Below are 14,807 nucleotides of genomic sequence, written 5' to 3' on the forward strand. Positions count from 1 at the left end.
CTTGGGTCTACACAAGGGAAGAATAGTTGATGGTTCCAAGACTACTCCGAAATACTAGAGACAACAGGCACTCCTTATTCTAGAATGTACTGCGACTCTAAGCATTGTCCTTCCACTTGGGTATTGAAGCCATTCTCTTATTTAACGGCCATGCACATACACATATGCCTTGTGTCTCCAAGGAGGTAATGCGTTCTTGAGGACTACACCAGTGGGTGCCTTACACAAAAGGGTCTTTCTTACAACAGAAGCTCAATAACGACTGCTTAGTAATGAATCACTTAAATGATTAGAAAGCAGTGGTGTAGCAGAGAACCTGTGGGCTTTATATCTTCAGACAGACTTGAGATATAATCCAACTCTGCCCCTTACTAGCTGCAGGGCCATAAGAAGTTACCTGACCTTTCTGAGTCTTGGCTTCTTTATCCCGAATGTTACCTACCTAAGGGTTCTCCTAATAATTGAGTGAAATAATGCTTGTCAGTAGCTGGCAAAGTGCTTGCACACAGCAGGCCCTCAATAAATATTAGTTTTCTCTTCTCTTCTTTGCAATGGCCTCTTTTAATAATATGAAAAGTGAAAATAAGGCAGGAAAATAAAGTTGATCCCTACTAATGATAAAATTACCTATGGACCAGATTTTGTTCATTCGACAATGATATCTACCCCACATCAATCCATCTATACTGAGATCTTCCCGTGAAGAGTCGTTGCTGAAACAGTGGTTCCCCACGTCCCTATGATTTCCCAGGCAGCTCAGAACCCTGACGACTAGGGTGCCCTACAGCAACGCTGCATGGGCTGACACCACCTGGTGCCTGCATTTTGCTCACTTGTCTTTTGCTGTTCCGTGAACTCCCTTCCAGGCAATACCTTGATTCCAAAAATTTTTTTCTTAAAGTACCCTTTCCCCTTCATCTAGTGATAACAGTAAACACATACTTGTTGTAAAAATTTCAAAAGACATGGGTGTTTAAGAGGTAAAAGCTTTCAGTAAGTCCTCCCACTAAAAATGACCATTGTCAGCAATTCTATGAGTACTGTTCCAGACTTCATTTTTAATAAGGGTGAACCTTTTAAAGTGTCCATATGATCTCTTTGCTCTCAATTCCTGCTTAGTGGTCCTCAGAAAAACTCTTTTCCTGCTTTTTAAAATCCCATTTGTGAATTCCAACGTTATTCTTATAATCAAAGGAGTGTGATATACACTCATAAGGAAAAAAATCCTAAGTTTGGTAGTGAATGTAGAATCAGGCCCGATATCAGCTAAAAGTATAAATAATCTGTATAGAAATCATTATTTATTTGTTTATTTGTTTATTTATTTATTTATTTATCTTTCTCTAATTAAACTCACACTCCCTCAGCACCAGCATTTATAATAAACTACAGTTTTTCATTTAGTGCTATCATTTTCCTGCTTCATTTAACTAAAAGCAGAGTGGAAGAATTTTTCTAACATTCTGCATTACATAAGTGCTGCTCAAAAAACCTTTGGTGAAGGTTTTTATTTTTAATTTTTCATCTGTCACAGACTAATACTTTTATAAAATAAATTAAAGAGCATCATTAGAAACATGAAATGAAAACCAGATAATAGATTTAACAGACTTAAAATGACTCTGTTAGATTGTTATAAGAATTTCAGTCTTACTCACAATTTCTGTACTTATCTTGTGGTGAACCATTAGCAAAGACTTTGTAGACAGCAGTGGTCTGTGTCCTATAAATGGAGTAATGCTTTTCTGTATCTTTGTGTAAAAACTGAGCCACCCATCTCTTACATTAGGTCTATGGGCAAATGTCTTCCAGGTTTCTAAGAACTAATTTATGAATGAACTTAGAGGTAGGATCCCCATTTAAAAGTTTGGGACTGTCTGTATTTGGATATATTTAGACAAGCTACTGAATTTTTTTCCCCACTTTCTATCCAGATGTTTAAAATTATATAAATACAGGTAAAGACTCTTGAAACCAGGGAGAATTAATTGTTGGAAATACACAGTGAAGTCCCAGACAAATATTTAATTTCCCAACTGGCCCTTTCAGACTCCAAAGTTATTTCTTGCCTGATTACCATCATTCTGAATGCTAATGATAGAAGGGGAAAGCATCTGCCAAAACCCAATCCCGAAAGAAACACCAAACAAAATTCTATTTCTCTTTTAATGTGACCTTTAGTTTAAAATACATATATAAGGTTCAGAAAAATATCCTGTCTCCTATAGAGCTCATGGGATGTCCATTGGCAATGACTACGTCAATATATTGATGGATTTTCATGTCACTTATGAATTCTCATTTGGCTTTCTGAAGATGTCTTGGAGCTCTAGACTGTCAATGGCTCACTTTCCTTAACTACAAAACAAGAATGAGAATGAAGGAAATAAGGGAAGTACTAGATTTATTGTCAGAGCTATGATAAATTCAGGGTGTGTGTGTTTGTGTGTGTGTGTGTGTGTGTGTGTGTGTGTGTGTGTGTGTGTATGTGTGACTGTGTGTGGTAAACAAATATCTATAGTCTATATTTCTTCCTATTTCATTTGCTACTTCATGACTTAAAAACCTGGCCTTGATTTTTTTTAACTGTTAGTCTAGGGCAGTGGTTGGCAAACTCATTAGTCAACAGAGCCAAATATCAACAGTACAACGATTGAAATTTCTTTTGAGAGCCAAATTTTTTAAACTTAAACTATATCGGTAGGTAAATTGTTATTAACTTAATTAGGGTACTCCTAAGGCTTAGGAAGAGCCACACTCAAGGGGCCAAAGAGCTGCAGGTGGCTTGCGAGCCGTAGTTTGCCGACCACGGGTCTAGGGCAGTGGTCGGCAAACTGCGGCTTGGCAAACTGCGGCTTGCAAGCCACATGCGGCTCTTTGGCCCCTTGAGTGTGGTTCTTCCACAAAATACTGACTTATGGGCATGGGCCACGAAGTTTCAATTGCACTGTGTGTGCGTGCCCGCACGTAGTATTTTGTGGAAGAGCCACATTCAAGGGGCCAAAGAGCTGCATGTGGCTTGCGAGCCACAGTTTGCAGACCACGGGTCTAGGGCATTCTTGATTCAAATTGTCAGCCATAGCATATCCATACATCCACTGATTCAATAATTCATTAAAGAATTGATTCATGCATTTAAACATTTGTTTTCATTCATTCACTTAGCAAACATATATTAACCATTTACTATGGGCACAGTGCTGGACACTGAGAGGGCCAGAGGAAAACAACATACTTCTGGAACCTTGAAATAAAACCCAACACTCAACAGGTGGGCCCCCAAAGGTAAATCATACTACTTCTATTGCAGATTCATCTGTTTTAACTAAAGCAGTTGAAAGTATCAGCATTCCAAGTACCTTACTATTTAAACTATTCACTTTGCCAAGTGTTTTCTGAAAGGGGAAGGATTTCTACTGCCAATGCACATGAGTGATAAGTTACTAATTCATTGAATACCCTGTTTTCTTTTACATTACCAAAACATCTTATATTTAATATAGTAAAAAGTTACTTGCAATGTGTTATAAAATGTATAATGTTATGTTTTAAAGCTTGCAGTGTTAAACCACAATCTAAATACAACTAGAAAGTGAAAAAATATACTACAGGTGAGAAAGCATATCTTGTTCTTGCCTTATGCACCCTGACAAATTTGCAAATACATTTCTTACAATTCGAGTGACTCTTGGGTCAGAGCTCTCATATACTTGACCAAGACTGGTTTTTTTCTCATGTGTTGCTAATACAGAATTATGAGCAATCCTTAGGTGAATGATGCATATGCACATGTGAATGAGTGTGCATGCATGTATGTGTGTGTGTGTGTGTGTGTGTGTGTGTGTGTTTTGTGGAGATAGATGCATGAATATAAATAACAAGATAATCTAAATGAAATCAAGCCATTACTTTTAGACAAGTATTCATTTTCATTCACTGAAACAGCCTCTAGGCAAACAATTAAATAATCCTAAAGTCTAGATAGAAAACAACAACAAATGTTCCAATTATTGGCATAGTTTTAGAAGGAAGGAAAGATAGGGAAAAAAGAAACAGGCAAGAAAAAGGGAAAGGGGCTTGTGTAGCCCGCCCCCATCCAAGGAACAGCAGCCTCCTGATCACCACACCCTCGGTCTGAGGAACAGCAGCTGTGTGTGAAGCCTCCTCCCACCAGCCAGAGGAGCCACCACAACTTTGAACAGCACCCACCAGAGGAGCTGATACCAACTGAGAAGCAGCTGCTACCACAACCACCCGAGGAGCAACCGCAGCCCAAGGAGCCACTGCCACCCAAGGAGCAGCCACTGAATGACTCAAAATCTAGATATGGCGGTAAGATCAAACATGGGTAGACAAAGAAACCCCCAAAGGAAAGAAAAGGAGGACTCGCCAGAAAAGCAGCTAAGTGATACAGAGGCATGCAACATGACAGAAAAAGAATTCAGAATAAGGGTCCTAGAGTGCATAAACCGGATGGAGGAAAAAATCAACAACTTATGCAAGAAGCAAGAAGAAACGGATAAAAAAATCAACATCTTATGTAAGAACCAAGAAGAAATGAAGAGCGATATAGCTGCAATAAAAAACACCATGTAAAGTTTCAACAGTAGACTAGGAGAAGCGGAGGACCGAATTAGCGAATTAGAAGACAGGGAAACAAAACACACCCAAACTGAACAGCAATTGGAGAAAAAAATTAAAAGACAGGAGGACAGCCTAAGGGAGCTATGGGACAACATGAAACAAAACAACATACGAATAATAGGGGTGCCAGAACAACAGAAAGAGGAACAAGGGTTAGAAAACTTATTTGAAGAAATAATATCAGAAAACTTCCCAGAGGTGGGGAAGAAAAAAATCACACAAGCACAGCGAGTCCCAAACAAGGTGAACCCGAAAAGACCCACACCAAGACACATCATAATTACCATGGCAAATGTTCAGGACAAAGAGAGAACTTAAAGGCCGCAAGAGAGAAATGGAAAGTTACATACAAGGGATCTCCCATTAGATTATCAAATGATTTCTCAACAGAAACACTTCAGGCCAGAAAAGAATGGACAGAAATTTACAAAGTGAAGCAAAGCAAAGGACTGAATACAAGAATACTCTATCCAGCAAGGCTATCATTCAAAATTGAAGGGGAAATAAGAAGCTTCACAGAAAAAAAAAAGGCTAAGGGAGTTTATCACCACCAAGCCAGCAATGCAAGAAATGCTAAAGGGACTGGTATAAAAAGAAGAAATAAAAAGCTCAGAAAGAAAACAGCCACACACAAAAAAAGAAATGGCTACAAACAAGTACCTTTCAATAATAACTTTAAACGTAAACGGACTAAATGCTCCAACCAAAAGACATCGAGTGGCTGAATGGATAAAAAAACATGACCCATACATTTGCTGTCTATAAGAGACCCACCTCAGAAGAAGGGACTCACACAGACTGAAAGTGAAGGGATGGAAAAGTATCTTTCAGGCAAATGGAAATGAAAAAAAAAGCTGGGGTAGCAATACTTATATTGGACAAAACAGACCTCAAAGTGAAGGCCATAACAAGAGATAAGGAAGGCCACTTCATAATACTAAAGGGATCAATACAACAAGAAGATATAACCCTGGTAAACATATATGCACCCAATGCAGGAACACCCAAATACATAAAAAAACTCCTGGAAGATATCAAAGGAGAGATCGACAACAATACAATCATAGTAAGGGACTTTAATACACCACTGACATCACTGGATAAATCCTCTAGACAAACAATCAGCAAAGAAACAGCAATCCTAAATGACTTACTAGATCAGATGGACTTAATTGACATCTTCAGAACAGTTCACCCCAAAGCCACGGAATATACATTCTTCTCAAGGGCTCATGGGACATATTAAAAAATAGACCACATATTGGGTCACAAACAAAGTCTCCCCAAATTCAAGAAGATTGAAATCATACCAAGCGTCTTCTCAGACCATGATGGCATAATATTAGAAATAAACTACAATCAAAACAACCCAAAATACTCAAACACTTGGAAGCTGAATAGCATGTTATTAAATATTGATTGGGTTACCAATGAGATCAAAGAAGAAATTAAAAACATCCTGGAAACTAATGACAATGAAAACACAACAATCCAAAACCTATGGGACACAATGGAAGCAATCCTGAGAGGGAAGTTTATAGCTCTAGAGGCCTATCTCAACAAACAAGAAAAAATGAGAGTAAATCATCTAACTCTACAACTCAAAGAATTAGAAAGAGAGCAACAAGAAAACCCCAGAGTGAGAAGAAAGGAGATAATAAAGATCAGAGCAGAAATAAATGACATAGAGACCAAAAAACAATACATAAAATCAATGAAACCAAGAGCTGGTTCTTTGAAAGGATAAATAAGATTGACAAACCTCTAGCCAGATTCACCAAGAAGCAAAGAGAGAGGACCCAAATAAACAAAATCAGAAATGATAGAGGCGAAATAACAGACCCCACAGAAATACAAATGATTGTTAAACAATACTATGGACAACTCTACTCCAAAAAATTAGACAACCTGGAGGAAATGGACATATTCCTAGAAAAATACAACATTCCAAAACTCAATCAGGAAGAATCTAAAAATCTCAACAGGCCAGTAACTATGGAAGAAATTGAAGCAGTCATCAAAAAGCTTCCAGCAAACAAAAGCCCAGGACCAGACGGCTTCACAGGGGAGTTTTACCAAACATTCAAGGAAGAACTAAAACCTATCCTCCTCAGACTACTACAAAAAATCCAAGAAGAAGGAACACTTCCAAGCTCATTCTATGAAGCCAGCATCACCCTAATACCAAAACCAGGTAAAGACAACACAATGAAAGAGAATTACAGGCCAATATCCCTCGTGAACATAGATGTCAAAATCCTCAACAAAATCTTAGCAAATCGGATCCAGCATTACATCAGAAAGATCATACACCATGACCAAGTAGGATTTATCCCAGGGATGCAAGGATGGTACAATATCCGCAAATCAATAAACGTGATACATCACATAAACAAATTGAAAGAAAAAAACCACATCGTCATATCAATTGATGCAGAAAAAGCATTTGACAAAATCTAACACCCATTTTTGATAAAAACTCTAAGCAAGGTGGGAATAGAAGGATCATACCTCAACATAATAAAAACCATATATGAAAAACCCACAGCCAACATCATACTCAATGGACAAAAACTAACACCATTTCCCCTAAGAACAGGAACAAGACAGGGATGCCCACTCTCAACACTCCTGTTCGATATAGTACTGGAAGTATTAGCCATTGCAATTAGGCAAGAAGAAGAAATAAAAGGCATCCAAATTGGAAAAGAGGAAGTAAAACTGTCCTTATTTGCAGGTGACATGATATTATACATAAAAAAACCCTAAAGACTCCATCAAAAAACTATTAGACGTAATAAATGAATTCAGCAATGTAGCAGGATACAAAATTAATGCCAAGAAATCTATGGCATTTCTATACATCCATAGTGAACTTATAGAAAGAGAGACTAAAAAAACAATTCCATTTACCATCGCACCAAAAAAATTAAGCTACCTAGGAATAAACTTAACTAAAGAGGTAAAAGACCTCTACTCAGAAAACTACAGGACGTTGAAAAAAGATATAGAGAAAGACATAAACAGATGGAAGAACATACCATGTTCTTGGATTGGTAGAACCAACATCATTAAAATGTCCATACTACCCAAAGCAATCTATAAATTCAACGCACTTCCCATTAAAATACCAATGGCATATTTCACAGATCTAGAACGAACTCTCCAAAAATTCATCTGGAATAAAATAAGACCCCGAATAGCTGCAGCGATCCTGAGAACGAACAAAGTAGGTGAGATCTCAATACCAGATATGAAGCTGTATTACAAAGGCACTGTTCTCAAAACTGCCTGGTACTGGCACAAGAACAGATATATAGATCAATGGAATAGAATAGAGAGCCCAGAAATTGGCCTGAACCAATATGCTCAATCAATATTTGACAAAGGAGGCAAGAACATACAATGGAGTCAAGATAGTCTCTTCAATAAATGGTGTTGGGAAAATTGGACAGATATATGCAAGAAAATGAAACTAGACCACCAACTTACACCATACACAAAAATAAACTCAAGATGGATAAAGGACTTAAATGTAAGATGGGAAACCATAAAAATACTAGAAGAATCCAAAGGCAACAAAATCTCAGACATATGCCGAAGCAATTTCTTCACCGATACAGCTCCTAGGGCATTGGAAACGAAAGAGAAAATAAACAAATGGGACTACATCAAAATAAAAAGCTTCTGCACAGCAAAAGAAACCATCAACAAAACAACAAGAAAGCCCACTGCATGGGAAAACATATTTGCCAATGTTATATCTGATAAGGGCCTAATCTCCAAAATTTATAAGGAACTCATACAACTTAACAAAAGGAAGATGAACAATCCAATCAAAAAATGGGCAAAGGACCTAAATAGACACCTTTCAAAAGAGGACATTCAGAAAGCCAAGAGACATATGAAAACTTGCTCAAAGTCACTAATTATCCAAGATATGCAAATCAAAACAACAATGAGGTACCATCTCACACCTGTCAGACTGGTTATCATCAACAAATCAACAAACAACAAGTGCTGGAGAGGATGTGGAGAAAAAGGAACACTCGTGCACTGCTGGTGGGAATGCAGGCTAGTGCAGCCACTATGGAAGACAGTATGGAGTTTCCTCAAAAAACTAAAATTGGAACTCCCATTTGATGCTGTGATCTCACTTCTAGGAATATATCCCAAGAAACCAGAAACACCAATCAGAAAGGATATATGCACCCCTATGCTCATAGCAGCACAATTCACCATAGCTAAGATCTGGAAACAGCCTAAGTGCCCATCAGTAGATGGATTAGAAAACTGTGGCACATCTACACGATGGAATACTATGCTGATGTAGAAAAGAAGGAACTCTTACCATTTGCAACAGCATGGATGGAACTGGAGAGCATTATGCTAAGTGAGATAAGCCAGTCAATGAAGGAAAAACACCACATGATCTCACTCACTCATGGATAATAAATACCATTATAAACTTATGAACAAAAATATATACAGAGGCAGAGCTGCCTCGAACAGACTGTCAAACTACAGTGGGAAAGCCAGGGAGGGTTGAGGGGGGCGGTAAGAGATCAACTGAAGGATTTGTATGCATGCATATAAGCATAACCAATGGACATAAGACACTGGGGGGTAGGGGAGGCCGGGGGATTGTTAAGGGCAGGAAGAAAAGGAGACATATGTAATACTCTTTGTAATACTTTAAGCAATAAAACAATTTAAAAAAAAAAGAAAGAAAGAAAAAGGGAAAGGAAGCATATTTTGCAGTACTGGGTGGCATGACTAACATTGGGAAGTGATCCTCTAAAAGGGACTTTCTAGGGAGAAAAATCTTCAGAGAAAAGTTGCTGGTTACCCCCAGGAACTCCTGGCATGGACTGAGCTCTAAATTCTTGCTATGCTTTTTTGTAGAGCAACACCATTCATCTGCGACTCAATAGTCTACATTTTTTCATAGGTGCAGGCTAGCGGGTGGGTGACATGGCTTATCTCCAGCCACCGCAGCCTGGGCCAGCTCAGAATGCACCGCCGCATCAATCTATTTTGCTTATGCCAGTGAACACAGAAAAAAGAAGGAAAGCCAGGATTGATGATTTACCACAGGTTTCCTTAGAAGGTTCCCTTTAAGAAGCCAAAAGGAAAGCACTCAGGTAGATGAAAGCTTAGCAAAAGCACATTGACTGTCCAGGAAGAAAAAAAAGGCAGGTATCATCTTAACCTGAGAAATTAATAGAACCGTAATCATTGTTTCAGCAACATATTTTAGTGACATATTTTATTTTTGGTAGAGTAAATGGGGCAATCCTGGTGGTTACTGATGTCTGGTGGCCCTTCAATAGATGTTTAGATTCCAAGTCCAGTTTCTCATTAACGTTCTAATATGCTATGAAAATAGAATGCTCAATGAAACAGACAGGGATTATAGGCCCTAAAAACAAACATTCTTAAATAGAAAAGTGATCTCAAGGATGTCCAACTAAGGTCAATGACTTAGCAGGAGATGGGCTGTGAGTCAAAGTATATGTTTAGTAGCAAATTATGTATTCAGTGCTGAGAATAAAAATTTTACACATTCTTGGGAAGAAATGAAAACAGAGGCTGATATATCTGTGAAGTTTCTGAATTCTGCAAATATGGTGCAACAGCTCAAGCTGAGACAAGGTCAGTGTGATGAGGCAGAAGTGAAGTCCCATGAGGGATGGAGTTCATCTGTCCTGGAGGTCACCATTTTCCCTATTGCCTCACCCAACACTGCTCTGAGAAGACACATGAAAGACATGAGTTACAGTGATGTTCCACCCTCTCCCCAGCCCTTGTGCCTGAGCAAAACATCATAATGAGCTGTCTTCATGTGGTGGAAATTTGGTAAGGGGAAAGGTAAGTCCAGTTACCGACAAAGGTGCTGGGAGACAGCTGCTCAGCAGGTCCTGGCTCTGCCCTCAGGACACGGTGCTCCATTCAACACCTCACCTACATCACCTAACCTCTCTAGCTTGCAGTTTCCTTCTCTGAAGGAAGAAGGAGAGGAAAAAGGGGAGGAAGGGAAGGAGGGAGGGAGGGAGGAAGGAAGGGAGGGACGGAGTGAGGAAGGGAGGGAGGGAGGGAGAAAGGAAGGAAGGAAGGAAGGAAGGAAGGAAGGAAGGAAGGAAGGAAGGAAGGAAAGAACAGAGAGAGGAAGAGAGGGAAGAAGGGAGGGAGGAAGGAAAAAGAGAAAAGTAAAAGAAGCTATATATTGGAATGTATGATTTATAAGTTATTTCACCTCAAATAACTCTGACTATTGTAACTGGCTCAGACAGTAAGAAAGGAGGTTCCCAATTTACAGCCTGTATGAAATCTAGAAGCAGAATTCTTTATACAAGTCATTTTTTAGAATCCTGCCTTTTGGAGAATGTAGAAGACATACAGATCCTTTGGGCTTGAGATCACCAAGGCATCTACCTCTAGTTATAATAAAAATGAATGTTAAAATTAAAACAATTAGCAGGAAACCAGAAGTTAATGGGAGACCAACTTGGCTGAAGGCGAGCAGAAGAGTGAGGAAAATGTGTAGAATGGGCTGTTTTGCTGAGTCAAAACTTGTGCTTCTGATGTTTTTGTGTGTGTGGAGGCAGGAGGGTGCCTATGTAGACCCAGATCATAAAGCACCAACATTACAAATGGTCACTTTATAAATGAGTATAAATTACCCATAGATGTTTTCTAAAATCAAAGGCAGAATACAAAAAGAATGAGTAAAACAAACATGTATTCATGTATTATTGATTTCTGAGATAAGGTTCTTAATTGTCCCAGAAATAAGGTCCATGTAAAGAAGTGACAACCTGTAAGACCAAGAAGAACAGACTCATGGCGACCTCGGGTCTTTTTAAAGGTTGGAGTCTGACTTTCTGCTATCGCCTGGGAAAGCAGGATGCTATTTCTCTTCAGGGTTCTGTGTATCCTTTCCCGGACATGCTTCCTGTGCTTGCTTTGCATGTCAGATGGTTGAGGTGCTTCCCCTGGCACGGCTCAAGATGCTTCTTATAATGGTGCTGCTGCCGCCCTCTCTCAAGCTTTTCAACTGGAAACCAAACTGTCCCCTCAGGCTTTAATGCCCAGGCAGCGGGTGAGTCACTCAAAGGGGCTGTGAGAGCCGAAAGGTCCTTGGATGTGAGGTGTCCAGCCTTATTACTGAGCAGGTCAGGGGACGAGCTCAAGGTCATGCCATAAAAAGCAGAGCCAGCTTTAAATTCCAAGTACGAACGGCCAGTGCTCGTCAGAGGAAGATACTGCTTATTCTGCCACTCTTTGAACTTGTTACCTAGCCAGCCTAGGATAAACTGAACAAAACATTTTGTGAAGGGTTCAAATAAATGACGAAGACTAGGAGCATCTAGAATAATGATGGTGACCCACCAAAAGTGCAGCTACAATAATTGTCTAAAAGGGTTCGTCCTCTATAAAATCAGGGAACTCAATTGTGCAATGTGATTTAATCATACCATGCTTACGTATGTTATACCTCTTAGTTGTTTCTTTCTTATCCATTTTAATCAAAACAGTAAACAAATGTTCCAGACTCCCAGAAGCATAAATTCTATAAATTTCCAAAAAGGGTCTGAGTTAGGAAGAGCCATACGATTTGCAGCTGTTTCATGATTTCCAAATCAGTTAGAAGTAGACCCGAGATTAGTTCCATATAGCATGAAAAACAACAGGATAGCTTTGCTAAAAAAAATCATATTTGTCCACTTAAGGATAAATGATGTCTGACCTAGGGCTTGGTATTACATAGGCCCAGTTCCTAGAGAATCCTTTGCTGTGACATTGAGGGCTGTGTATACTCTAAACAGCTATTATAAAATTATGTGTTGTTTATTCTTTCTTAAAAGGGGTGCAAGCTTTGCCAGTGGTCCTGGGTTGAAAAGTAATTCGAATAAGCCCTTTGGTTTACGTTGCATACAAGAAGGCTTTACAAGATCTAATCTTTGCTAAACCTGTTATGTTCTTCGGTTCAGCAGAGCTTCCTAATTGTAGCTATTAGTTCCCCCTTTTTGTGGTCTGTTCTGTCAATAGACTATTGAGTGTTCAGTAAATTAAGCCCAACCAGCAGCCAACACATCGAGACAGACGTTAAATCATAGCTTGGCTGCCTGTATTCATTATTAGGATCTGTGAAACAGCTTTTAAGCACAGGGACAGGATTTAACATGATGCACATTTGTGTCATTCTCAAATTTCCATACTGTACAATCAGGTATGTGAGGTTTTCTTTCTTTCTTTTTTTTTTTACTCTAGGCAACAGGTGTGTTCTTGGAACAAAGTCCAACCCCCACTTCTGGCTTATGTGAAAGGCAGCAGCTGCAAGCTTACTGTCAACGACACATGGTTCTATAAGAGAGGAAAAATAAGGTACTTGTTCAGTGTATTAAAGTAATGGGCAGATGGATGATAGCTGCCTGTACTTTTCTTTGTCTTGTAGAATCAGAGTCCAAACTTTCAGATAACAAGTGTATTTTTCTCTTTTTCTTCTCTATCTATCTCCCCTCCCTCACTCCCTCCCCCTTCCTCCCTCCCTCCCTCCCTTCTTCCCTTCCATCTTTCCTTCCTTTCTTCTCTATCTCCCTACCTTCTTCTTTCCTTTTTAAAAAACATTATGTATTGATTATTGTGAATATTCCTTCATTTGAGTCATACTGTTTTCAGGCTAATGAGTGGAAAGAAGAAAAAAGTTTATATAATAAATCAAGCTATGCTTTATTTATAACTCAAGTTTGTTCTAAAAAGATTTTAAATGAACTGTTTACTATGCAATTTGAAGAGACTTAGTATTCAAATGCTACATTTAAAAAAATAAAAAATTAGCTTGGCCAGTATGACTCAGTGGTTGAGTGTTGACCTATGAACCAAGAGGTTACGGTTCGATTCCCAGTCAGGGCACATGCCTAGGTTATGGGCTTGAACCTAGTGTGGGGTGTGCAGGAGGCCGCCAATCAATGATTCTCTCTCATCATTAATGTTAATGTTTCTATCTCTCTCTCCTTCTCACTTCTCTGAAATAAATAAAAATATATTAAAAATAAATAAATAAATAATTAAATGTACTTATCTATAGGCTTCATTATTATCTGGTAAAAAGCTTCTAAGACATGTAATACTGTAAACAATAAAAAAATAAAAGCTTCTATACAAAATTTTGTGAAATATTACTAATAAGAGTTATAATATACTATATACCTCAGAAGCACAATGTCAGCATTAATTCATAGTAACAATGAAACAATAATTATTATGACTGTGTTCAAGCAAGTAAATGTTTGTCAATGACTCAACAATCATTTTTAGTTTATTGGGGTAATAGTCCATTTTATATGTTAGCTTTCAGGTACCATCACACCTTAGAATATAAGAAGCTCAGCCACTCTCTTACTGTATATGAGCTCAAGAACAGACCAGAGTAATTATATAGCTCTGTGATATATTTGAAGCAAACATATTTCACTACATAAACATTTCTAGAACTCATGTATGTTAGAACTTTTCCTCTTTAGTCAGTGGGTATTTCAACAGGAATATTTAATAAAAATAGATGTCATGAGAAGAATCTTCATTTTTCTCAGATGTGTCGAACAAATTTGTTGCAAATGTGATAAGCAAAGCATCTATTCAATTACAGTCCTGGGACCTCTGGTAGAACTTGAGTCACCTGATCCCCTGGGAGACTGGTGTTGGGTGTTGCACATAACGTCTAATTGGGGAAGGAGCAAAGCGAGAATCCCTTCTTATGTGTTTTTTAACCCCAAACCACAACTTCATTCAATAATCAGATTTTATGCGAGTCTAATCTGAAAATGGTTTTGCCAGGACTGTCTCATTGCTGGGAAAGCTATAAGCAGATGGAGTTGGAATTCAATCCTCTGCGACAAACATAGGCAAATGAAAAAGAAGAACCTGGTGATAAACTTGTAGGTTTTTAATTGGTTTGGCTATTGCATTAGATTTTCACTAAATGCATACAAATAATGACTAGCCTTAGAGAGGATGCTAAACATTTAAATATGTATAAAAAGTGTCTAAAACTGGAAAGCAGTCCTGGATATCATTAAAGGGCTCTACTAACCCAGAGATCATCAAATTCTATGACTTTGCTTTCCTCAAGCTATATATATTTAATTGTAGTAAAATAC

At 38.4% G+C, this 14,807-nt stretch overlaps 1 protein-coding gene across 1 annotated transcript in view; it reads right to left on the minus strand.

Moving 5' to 3' along the window:
* CAP2 (cyclase associated actin cytoskeleton regulatory protein 2) overlaps nucleotides 1-14,807 on the minus strand; it is a 149,793-nt gene that overhangs the window by 107,670 nt on the left and 27,316 nt on the right. The gene's annotated exons all lie outside the window — the stretch shown is intronic.

This window comes from Myotis myotis, unplaced genomic scaffold (genome assembly GCF_014108235.1).
Source record: "Myotis myotis isolate mMyoMyo1 unplaced genomic scaffold, mMyoMyo1.p scaffold_m19_p_2, whole genome shotgun sequence".
In the NCBI taxonomy this organism is placed as follows: domain Eukaryota; kingdom Metazoa; phylum Chordata; class Mammalia; order Chiroptera; family Vespertilionidae; genus Myotis; species Myotis myotis.